Source organism: Saccopteryx leptura, chromosome 9 (assembly GCF_036850995.1).
Source record: "Saccopteryx leptura isolate mSacLep1 chromosome 9, mSacLep1_pri_phased_curated, whole genome shotgun sequence".
NCBI lineage: Eukaryota > Metazoa > Chordata > Mammalia > Chiroptera > Emballonuridae > Saccopteryx > Saccopteryx leptura.
The window spans coordinates 50,035,985-50,048,048 of record NC_089511.1 but is presented as its reverse complement, the minus strand read 5'-3'; the positions used below and the strand labels follow the sequence as shown (position 1 = coordinate 50,048,048).

At 40.0% G+C, this 12,064-nt stretch overlaps 1 protein-coding gene across 9 annotated transcripts in view; it reads right to left on the bottom strand.

Moving 5' to 3' along the window:
* The window catches only part of SGMS1 (sphingomyelin synthase 1), a 327,448-nt gene that overhangs the window by 147,541 nt on the left and 167,843 nt on the right, over positions 1 to 12,064 (bottom strand). For all 9 annotated transcript variants that reach the window (XM_066348467.1, XM_066348469.1, XM_066348466.1 and 6 more), the window contains one exon: positions 6,113 to 6,148. The gene's annotated coding sequence lies outside the window, so the exon portion shown is untranslated. The remainder of the gene's footprint in view (positions 1 to 6,112; positions 6,149 to 12,064) is intronic.

Below are 12,064 nucleotides of genomic sequence, written 5' to 3'. Positions count from 1 at the left end.
TAAAGCTTTAAAGTAAAATATATTTACATAAAAGAATACCATCTGAAATACCAACATATAGTAGAGACACCTAAAGATAAATCAAGGGGTTCCCTTCAAAAATAGTACATCTCAGGAAATAGGGTGTCACTTTATATATATTTAAGACCTCGCGAAGTTTCACATTTCATATTAAAAACAAAAATTTCCGTTTATTTTGAACCATGAAATAATGTTTGGGAAAGTAACAGCAATTAATGCTAGCTTTGGATACTTACCTGTCACTTGACAAAAAAAAATTTAACAAAAGAAAGCAAAGGAATAGACTGAACAATTGTTTTTGGAGACAAGACCTAACAATAGAAAATACGAGATGTTTTTAAAAAGACTTTTAAATGTCATTTTTAAAAGCAATAGATAGCCAATGAAATAGGGTTGTTTATAAACCCCACTTCTTTCTAAATCCCTATTAAAATTACAGTAAAGAGGAAAGAATACACATTCCATAAAGACAAAAGGAGCAGAAAAGTATATTAGAGCAGACAGCAGACGACACTGGCATTTTGGAAGCTGAAAGCAGAGGTGACGGCTGAGCTGAGCCGAGCAGAGCCGCCCGGAGCCTCGCTGCCTGACAGGCAGAAAGAAGAAAGCCAGCTGACTGCTCCCGAAGGCCCGGGGGTGGGGTTTCTGGTTCCAGGGGAGGACTGGAAGAAAGTCTATATAAAATGCAGTCAGACCCTTACCTTACACCATATATAAAAAAATAATTCAAAATCATTTAAAAACCTCAATGTAAGACCTGAAACTATAAAACTTCTACAAAAAAATTTAAAAAAAAGGACGGGCAGAGCTTCATGACTAGATTTGGCAATGATTTGTTGGATAGGAAACAAAAAGCGTGGGCAACAAAAGCAAACATAGACACATGGGACTACATCAAACTGAAAAACACAAAGGAAAGGAAAGGAAATAATCAGAATAAAACAGAACAACTCAACACCAAAAATAAGTAACCAGTTGAAAAATAGGCAAAGAACTTGAATAGATATTTCTCCAAAGAAGATATACAGATGGTTAAGGTGCATATGAAGAGATGCTGAACTATCTTCACGGAATCATCACGGAAATGAAAATCAAAACCAAATGATACATCACCTCACACCTGTAAGGATGGCCACTCTCAAAAAACCAGAAAGCAACAAGTGCTCATGAGAACGTTAAGAAAAGGAAAGCCTTGTGCACAATTAGTGGAAATGTAAAAATGGTACAGCCACTAAGGAAAAGAGAATGGAGAGTCGTCAAAAAAATGAAAAATAGGGACCTGGCCGGTTGGCTCGGCAGTGGAGCGTCGGCCTGGCGGGCGGGGGACCCGGGTTCAATTCCCGGCCAGGGCACGTGAGAGAGGCGCCCATTTGCTTCTCCATCCCCCCCCCTCCATCCTCTCTGTCTCTCTCTTCCGCTCCTGCAGCGAGGCTCCATTGGAGCAGGGATGGCCTGGGCGCTGGGGATGGCTCCTTGGCCTCTTCCCCAGGCGCTGGAGTGGCTCTGGTTGCGGCGGAGCAGCGCCCCGGAGGGGCAGAGCATCGCCCCCTGGTGGGCAGAGCATCGCCCCCTGGTGGGCAGAGCGTCGCCCCTGGTGGGCGTGCCGGGTGGATCCCGGTCGGTGCATGCAGGAGTCTGTCTGTCTTTCCCCATTTCCAGCTTCAGAAGAATACAAAAAAAATATATATATATATGAAAAATAGAACTACCCTATGATCTAATAATTCCACTTCTGGATATATACCTCCAAAACTGGAAGCAGCATCTCAAAGAATGATTTGCATACCCATGTTCACCACAGCATTATTCACAACAGCCAGGATATAAAAGAAACCTAAATGTTCATCAATAGATGAATGGATAAAGAAAGCAGGGTATATATATATATATACAATGGAATATTACTTATTCTTAAAAAAGAAGGAAATCCCGCCTGACCAGGTGGTGGCGCAGTGGACAGAGTATCGCACTGGACCGCAGAAGACCAAGGTTCAAAACCCCGAAGTTGCTGGCGTGAGCATGGGCTCACCAGCTGGACGGGGTCATTAGCTTGAGCGTGAGATCATAGACATGACCCCATGGTTGCTGGCTTGAGCCCAGAGGTCACTGGCTTGAAGCCCAAGGTCTCTGGCTTGAGCCCAAGGTCTCTGGCTTGAGCCCAAGGTCACTGGCTTGAGCAAGAGGTCACTCGCTCTGCTGTAGTCCCGTCAAGGCACAAATGAGAAAGCAATCAATGAACAACTAAGGTGTCACAACAAAAAACTGATGATTGATGCTTCTCATCTCTCTCCCTTACTGCCTATCTGTACCTTCTCTGTCCTTATCTGTTCCTCTCGCTTAAAAAAAAAAAAAAAAAGGAAATCCTGTCACATGCTACCACATGGAAGAACAAGCACTGAAGTCATTAAGATAAGTAAAATAAGCTAGTCACAGCCCTGGCTGGTTAGCTCAATCAGTTAAGAGCGTTGTCCCAAAAGGACAAGGTTGCAGATTCTATCTCATGTCAGGTCACACACAGGAAACAACCAGTGAATGCATGCATGACTGAGTGAAACAACAAATGAATGTTTCCCTTCCCCCCTTCTCTGTCTCCCTTTCTCTCTGGCTAAGAATCAGTCAATTAATAAAAAATAAGCCCTGGCCTGATATCTCTGTTGGTTGGAGCATCGTCCGGAGCACGGAGGTTGCCTGTTTGATTCTTGGGTCAGGGCACATAAAAGAGCAACTAGATGTGCCTATCTCTCTCTCCCTGCCTGTCTCAAAATAAATAAGTACTGCATTTCCCCATGTATAAGATGCAACTTAATTTGGGGGCCCAAAATTTTTTTAAAATGTATTACATAAAGTTACTGAGCTCAAGTTTTATTCATCATAAAATTCATACAACTCCTCATCCGTGCAAAAAAGTGGGAAATGCAAGTAAAAAAATATTTACAACCATTGTATAAGATGCACCCGTCTTTAGACCCCAAATTTTTCAAAAAACAGCGCATCTTATACATGGGGAAATACGGTTTATAAATAAATAATAAGCTAGTCACAAAAAGACAAATACATTTCACTTATATGAGATATCTGAAGTAGTCATACTCTTAGTAGAACTGTGGTTGCCAGAGTCTGGGGGCAGGAGAAAAAGAAGAGTTGTTCAATGGGTCTAGAATTCCAGTTCTGCAAGATGAGAAAGTTGTAGAGATCTGCTGCCTAACAATGTGGATATAATTAACACCATTGTACTATACACTTACAATGGTTACGATGCTAAATTTTATATTGCTTGTGTTTTTTACCACAATTAAAAAAACACAAAACATGGAGGTTATCAAGGATCATCTAGGTGGGTTCAATGTAATCACAGAGTCCTTAAAAGTGAAAGAGGAAGGCAGAAGACGAGGTCATAGTAATGCAATATAAGATGTAGTAGACCTATTATTGTTCCTTTAAAAGGGAGGGAGGGGACTGAGAGCCAGAGAACGCAGCCAGCCTTAGAAGCTGGGAAAAGCAAGGGGAGATTTCTCTCCAACCTCTATATAGAAATGCAGCCCTGTTGACACTTTGAGTTTAGCCCAGAGAGACCTGTGTCAGACTTTCGAACTACAGAATGGCAAGATAATAAATTTGTATTGTTTTAAGCAAAAAAGAGGGGCAATTAGAACCTACGATCTGCCCACCTAGTAGAAAGAGACAAGCCATTCCTACTCCCATAAACAGGAGGCAGGTTACTGTCTGGAGCAGGGGTCCCAAACTACGGCCCGTGGGCCACATGCAGCCCTCTGAGGCCATTTATCCGGCCCCCACCACACTTCTGGAAGGGGCACCTCTTTCATTGGTGGTCAGTGAGAGGAGCGTAGTTCCCATTGAAATACTGGTCAGTTTGTTGATTTAAATTTACTTGTTCTTTATTTTAAATATTGTATTTGTTCCCGTTTTGTTTTTTTACTTAAAAATAAGATATGTGCAGTGTGCATAGGGATTTGTTTATAGTTTTTTTTATACTCTGGCCCTCCAACAGTCTGAGGGACAGAAAACTGGCCCCCTGTGTAAAAAGTTTGAGGACCCCTGGTCTGGAGAATATAATACAGCAGGACTTCAGACTTAGAGACGTCAGATAAGGCCGAAAGAGAAGCATTAAGACCTCAGTATGTACAGGCTTGGACGGCGAGTCCTCTGGCTCCCTTCCTCCCACATTGTTCCCTCAAGTCCTCACAGGCAAGCTTTTAGCCTTTTGGTAAAACTGAAAGATTTAAAAAAAAAAAAAAGGACCTGCAGTTTCTGAGGTCTAGGAGTCAGCAATTCAAATGGCTAGGTTCCTGGTCAAAGACGCGACAGTGAAGCTCACTAGGGAAGGCATTTTCAATCCACCTTTTATTGTCTCACTCCTAAATATAAACAGAACACTAACGTTTCACCATTCGAGAAAAGCTTTTACCATTAAAATCAGGGAACAAAACAAGCTGATAAAAGAAGGAACCCAGAAAGAAAAGAAAAGTATAAAGAGCACAAGAAAACAGCAAAATAATTCAATTCATATTCTGAAAATAGAAAAGAAATCTTGCATCCATGAAATAAAAACAGGATCCTACTTTTTAAAAAATCCTCAGAGACCAATTTAAAAATTAAATTTGAAATTGCAGATATGCTAGTAGAAATGAAAAGTTCAATAAACACTAAGAAAACTTCTCAGAAAGTAGAATAAAAACACAAAGAAATGAAAAATAAGAAAAAGACATAAAAATTTAGAGAATTCAACCAGTTCCAAACATCCAACTGACAAACTTGGAAGAAAATAGAGAATAAGGGAAAAAATGAATTATCAAAGAAATAGTACAAGAAACTTTCCCAAATTAAATACATGAATTCTGAGTTGAAATGACTGTGAATATCAAAAAGCTGTAATGTTTATGCCCCAATGTGAAATGAGAAATAAAAGAATTCATATACAACCAGCTGGGAAGCAGAATAGCCTGAGATATTTCAACATAAGTATCACAAAGTTCGGCCGTGGACAAAACAGTCATAACAAAGTAAACACTGAATACTAATTTAAAGACAGACCAGACTGTAACATGATGCATCCAGAGAATAGAGAGACAATAAGAGCTGGCCTGTACTGAGAGCAAAGGGTTCTTTATGAGAGGTAAATTCTCAACAGGGAACTAATATATCAGTCCAAAATTTAAACAGAGATCAATTAAAGCCTAGACTGTTGTTTAGAAACAGGTGGGTGAACAACAAAAAATATAACTAAGAATGGAAAAGGGTTCTTGTTGGGCAAAGGAGTAATGGGAATATAAAATGAATAAGGAATGGCTGTTATACAGGGCATGGCAAAAGTAGGTTTACAGTTGTGAATACGGAAAATAATATAATAAATAATAATACAAGAAAATAAACTCTCACATACAACTGTAAACCTACTTTTGCCCTACCTTGTAGTAGTATTCAAATTTGAAACTGTGTGCATGCAATTACCTCAAAATACATAAAGCCAATGAATAAACAGATGAAGGAAAGAAGGAAAAAAAGAAGGAGGAAGGGAGAAAGGAGGGAGGGAAAGAAGGAGGAAGAAATACTTAACACAGAAAATCTACAAGTTGTTATACAGTGGAGATCTCCGATGTTCATCTGCAAATAAATAATGAAAATGGCAACTGTCCTAACATTAAGGCAAACAGTCACTTGTGATTTGGAATAAAATTTCCAATTACAACATTATACATGAATTCCAAAAGTACTGTATTGCAAACAACTAAAATGAGAACAAAATGTGGAAAATGGTATTGGATGCTTCAAAAATATGACCCTAATAATGAAGATACTTGATATCAAATATGTATATTGAGTTAGAAGAAAATTATTCTGATAGAAAAAAGCATTAGTTATAATACTATTTTATATAAACATGTGACTAAATACACGTTCGTACCTAAATTAATTAAGTGATATAAATGTTTTATTATTACATCTATATTCCCAAACCATTCCTTATATGTCCAAGTTGGCCATAAAAATTGTTTTAGTTCTTTTCAGTGGGAAAACACAAGAAATATAAACCAAGCATAAAAGTACATGAAGTAATTAAAAATCCATTTACCTGATTCATGTTTTCTTCATTGGCCTTCTTTTCAACCTAGGAAAAAGTAAGTAAATTAAAGTTCATTCTTCAGGTAATGAGCTGCTTATAAGAAAAAAAAATAAAACTAACATCCAAGGTAACTATTATTCACTTCCTGTTCTTTATCTATAGCAAAAATTGTTCTTTCCAACTTCCCAGATAACTTCTGACAGTCACGGTATTCAGAGTAAGCTTTACTAGGCAAACCCAAGCAGAAGCAGGCACATACATCCAATGCCAATAAAAAACTGCTCTCCAAGTACATCTAATGGTATGAGTTTGTTTTGTTTTGTTTTTGTTTTTTAATAAAGTGAGAGCAGGGGAGATAAACAGACTTCAGCATGCACCCTGAACAGGATCCACCTAACAAGCTCCCTATGGGGCTGATGCTCTGTTGCTTGGCAACCAAGCTATTTTTAGTGCCTGAGGCAAAGCCAGGGAGCCATTCTCAGCACTGGGGGCCAACTCACTCAAATCAATCGAGCCATGGCTGTGGGAATTGTGGGGGCGGGGGTGGTGGAGAAGCAGATGGTCACTTCTTCTGTATGCCCTGACTGGGACTCAAATCTGGGACATCCACATGCTGGACCAATGCTTTACCACTGAGCCAACAGGCCAGGGCTATGGTATGAGTTTTAAAATCATATACTTATGAATTATCTCTCCTCCATTCAGGTAAATAATTGCTAATTAACAATACAGAGAAAGATGAAGAAGCAAGAAAGCATATTTTTTTAAACTATAAGAATTACAACTGCAGCAACATGATTAATTTTTGGCACATCATCAATAACAAGTGGAACAATTAGACTCTATGTACATATATGTACAAATAAAGAGCTATAGACTTTAACCCAAATCGCCTTAAAGGCTTAGAAATGCTTCCTCATTTAATTACATGAAAGATGTTCTCAACTAAAAATGAAACGATCCTTTAAAAACATATTTGTGAACATAGAGTCACGTACCATTTAACGACAGGTATATGTTCTGAGACAGGCGTCATTGTGCGAACATCAGAGAGTGCACTTACACCAGGGGTCCCCAAACTTTTTACACAGGGGGCCAGTTCACTGTCCCTCAGACCATTGGAGGGCCGGACTATAAAAAAAACTATGAACAAATCCCTATGCACACTGCACAAATCTTATTTTAAAGTAAAAAAACAAAATGGGAGCAAATACAATATTTAAAATAAAGAACGAGTAAATTTAAATCAACAAACTGACCAGTATTTCAATGGGAACTACGCTCCTCTCACTGACCACCAATGAAAGAGGTGCCCCTTCCGGAAGTGCGGCGGGGGCGGATAAATGGACTCAGGGGGCCGCATGTGGCCCGTGGGCCGTAGTTTGGGGACCCCTGACTTACACAAACCTAGAAGGTATAGACTGCTACTGTACTTGTACGTGCAGCACTTTATAGCGCTGGCAGCACAGTAGGTTTGTTTACATCAGCATCACCTCCAATGGGAGTAATCGTGGTGTAAACCCTGCAGTTGGCTTTTCTCTTTGGAATGCAAGTGTCAGATTTCAGCTTTGATTGCCTGGCCCAGGCCTCCACTTCAAAGAGGCATCCCTCCAAGGAAGGCTATCTCCAATAAACAGACGTCAGCCACAGGGCTAGATAAAGATCCAGGCCTCCTCCCCTCAGAGTCGCCTTTGTTTTAAAGATCTGGATTGATTTAGATAACCAATCATTTGAACTACCTTTTTTCTATCTCTTCCTGCTTTAAATTCCTGCTCTTCTATTTTAAATTGATCAATAAAGAGGGAGCCTGGGACCAGTAAAAAGGCCCCATCCTCCTCAACCCCAATAAAAGCAGAAGCTCAGACCCAAGCACACACACTCTCTCTCTAACCTCCACCTGCTCTGTAATCCCAGGAGTGCCTTGTGGCTCCAGGGTCTGTAAGTAAGAAACACTTTTTTCTTCAAAGTTTCCTAATGGTGGTTGCTGAAAAGTGTCTTGCAAAGAACCACAAGGGTCAGTCCAGTTTTAACATTTGGTTTAGAAGGAGTAGGTGTGTTTGCGGGAAGCTCTGGGCCCCGGGGGGTACGCTCACTAGCGATGGCTACCGCATCACTAGACAATAGGGATTTTTCATCTCCATTATAATCGTATGAGACTACCGTCCTATATGCGGTCCACCTGCAATGCGTTATGCAGTTTATGACTGTATTTGTAAAATATGTGGATTATGATGCCTGCAGAACCAGAACCGCAGAAAGAGGTTGTTTCCTTAAAGATTAATAAACATTTGCATTAATGTATGTATTACATACAGACAGAAAAACACAGAAATCTTGACTGGCTTACTTAATTTTCCTAAAGTAAATACTTACATGTGACTACCACAAACCAGTATGTGCTAGAATCTAAGTTACTGATGCATCATCATCTCATTTAATCTTTGATCTTCCAATTGCTATGAAGCCCATAAACAGATAAGAAGAGTAAGTCTCAAAGCAGCTAAGTATGACTCCCAAAGTTCAACAGTTAGTAGAGAAGGCAAAGCTGTTCCCCTTTTCAGCTTCTATGCAGAACCAGACATCAAAAGCAAAAAAAAAAAAAAAATGTTCACTGAAAAGAGGCCATTGTAATTAGATATAGAATATGTTGTATTGTCCCCACCATGAATCATTTAAAAGAAAAGAACCAAGTAATTCAGGCTCCACAGTCTTCTGAATTACCTAAAAATTGAAGGTCTGTCACGTGTAAAGTAGGCCTGCTTATCTTTCTGTAGCTCAAAGGAGACATTTCTTTCCCTTTTTTAATTTTTTTATTTTTTAAATTGGAGGATAGGGAGGCAGAGACAGACTCCTGCATGCACTCTGACCAGGATCCACCCGGAAAACCCACTAGGGGGGCGATGCTCTGCCCATCTGGGGCCCATGCTCTGTTGGAACCAGAGCCATTTTTTAGCACCTGAGGTGGAGGCCATGGAGCCATCCTTAGCACCTGGGGCCAACTCGCTCCAATAGAGGCATGGCTGCAGGAGAAGAGAAGAGAAGAGAGAGAGAGAGAGAGAGAGAGAGAGAGAGAACGTGAGGGGAAGGGGTAGAGAAGTAGATGGGTGCTTCTTCTGAGTGACCTGACTGGGAATTGAACCCAGGACATTCACACACCAGGCCTATAACTCTACCATTGAGCCAACTGGCCAGGGCCTAAAGGAGACATTTCAAAAGAAATCCTCACACTTCATAAGATCTGATTTTCTGACATGTTAACTTGTCTCATCACTCTGCACACTTTCCCTCTGCAGTGGGGGAAATCAAAGAAACACGATGTCCCTCAGAGAGTCACAGATGCAGGGAGGCAAATTAAACAGAACATCATTGAGGAACCTATGATAATGCCACCTTCAAGTGGCATGCCAACCTGCAAAAATATTTAATTCTATCATAAGTACTTTCAAAAAGCAGGGGCCAAAATAAGAACACAGTTGAAAAGGGGAATTTTCTATTCTGCTACTTGAAGAGAGGAAATAAAATATCTCAATAAATTGACATAAGATTGTAACTGATGTACTTACTAAAAGGCTTCCTGAATCCTCATCGATAAATTCAAAATAGTATGTCAATGACAAAAATTATGATGATCAGACAGCATGAAATTCTTTTACACTTAATCCTACCAGAACTCTGCAAACGAGGAGGGGTTAGCATCCCCAGCCTCTCGGCGCAGACGTTGGGCACAGAGAGGTTATATCACTTGCCCAGGTTGCAAAATTGTCCAAGATCAAAAACTTCTCCAAGTTCACACTGCTAGGAAGTAGAAAAGGGCTCCAAATCATGTCTGTTGGATAGCAAAGACACAAAACAATTCCGGCTTAATGATGAAAGCAAACAAATCCGCTTTTCAATTCTAATTCATCTAATGATTCTTTCGCTATTCTCTGGTTTCTGATTGCTTTTGATATGTCCTGAGTAAAAGATCTTGATATCCTGAGATCAAGAGATGATACTCGTGAGACGGGGGAAGTGTCTTGAAGTTAGCAAGTGACTGGACAGGAAACCAGAACAAATCTGGATAGACTCTTTCCATAGATTAGGTAACTGCTAAAGTAGCTGAGCACTCACTGGTGATGTCTTTATTACTTATTACTATTTTTTTATAAATTATATAAATTTAATAGGGTGGCATTGGTCCACAAGAACACATAGGTTTCAGGTAAACATCTCTAGAACACTTGAATTGTTCATTGCATTTATGTGCCCATCACCCAAAGTCAAATCATTTTGGTCTGGTGATGTCTTTATATGAGATCTAGCACAGTGAATGCATTGTAAAAGCTGCCGTCTTGATTTTACACTGAACACATGCTGTGAAGGTACAACACGAGAAGTTCTTTTCCAGGACTAATGAATAAGCAACTTAACTATGCTCGCCTTGCAAGTAGACCATCTAGGGGAAAAAAGATCCAAATTGCACTTGTAAGGATATGGCTCTAAACCAGGCGTTCCCAAACTATGGCCCATGGGCCACATGTGGCCCCCTGAGGCCATTTATCCAGCCCCCCCCCCCGCTGCACTTCCAGAAGGGGCACCTCTTTCATTGGTGGTCAGTGAGAGGAGCACTGTATATGGCGGCCCTCCAACGGTCTGAGGGACAGTGAACTGGCCCCCTGTGTAAAAAGTTTGGGGACCCCTGCTTTAAACATTCAATTAAATCTGAGTATAGTAAGGCAAAGATCTTTGTAGACATTAACCCAATGACATTCAGAAGAATACTGGGGTGAAGTGGGACAGAATAATGTACCTTTCCCTTAATAATGATGATTCTGGTACAGCAATACTCAAACTCCAATGTGTTTACTATCAGTGACATCCTCTCAAGAAAAACCACACTGAAGTAGGAGAAGTTCAAAGAGTAAAAAGGAATGAGCATAAGAAACAAAGCTGAGGAAGGAAAGTATTTTTTTATTAGTTTTAATGGGGTGACATTGATAAATCAGGGTACATATGTTCAGAGAAAACATCTCCAGATTATTTTAACACTGAATTATATTGCATATCCCTCACCCAAAGTAAAAGAGTCTTCCGTCACCTTCTATCTGGTTTTCTTTGTGCCCCTCCCCTCCCCCTACCCCCTCCCTCTCCCCCTCCCCCATAACCACCACACTCTTGTCCATGTCTCTGAGTCTCATTTTTATGTCCCACCTATGTATGGAATCATATAGTTCTTAGTTTTTTTCTGATTTACTTCTTTCACTCAGTATAATGTTATCAAGGTCCATCCATGTTGTTGTAAATGATCTGATGTCATCATTTCTTATGGCTCAGTAGTATTCCATAGTATATATGTATCAAAGCTTTTTAATCCACTCTACTGACCGACACTTGGGCTGTTTCCAGATCTTCACTATTGTGAACAATGCTGCCATAAACATGAGGGGTGCATTTCTCCTTTTCAAACTGTGCTATGGTATTCTTGAGATATATTCCTAAAAGTGGGGTGGCTGGGTCAAAAGCAGTTTGATTTTTAATTTCTTGAGGAATATCCGTACTGTTTTCACAGTGGCTGCACCAGTCTGCATTCCCACCAGCAGTGCAGGAGGGTTCCCTTTTCTCCACATCCTCGCCAGCACTTATTCTGTGTTGTTTTGTTGATGAGCACCATTCTAACTGGTGTGAGGTGATATCTCATTGAGGTTTTAATTTGCATTTCTCTAATGATTAGTGATGTTGAGCATTTTTTCATATGCCTATTGGCCATCTCTATGTCCTCTTTGGAGAAGTGTCTATTCATTTCTTTTTCCCATTTTTTGATTGGATTGTTTGTCTTCCTGGTGTTGAGTTTTACAAGTTCTTTATATATTTTGGTTATTAACCCCTATCAGACGTATTGTCGAATATGTTCTCCCATTGTGTAGTTTGTCTTTTTATTCTGTTCTTATTGTCTTTAGCTGTGCAAAAGCTTTTTAGTTTGAT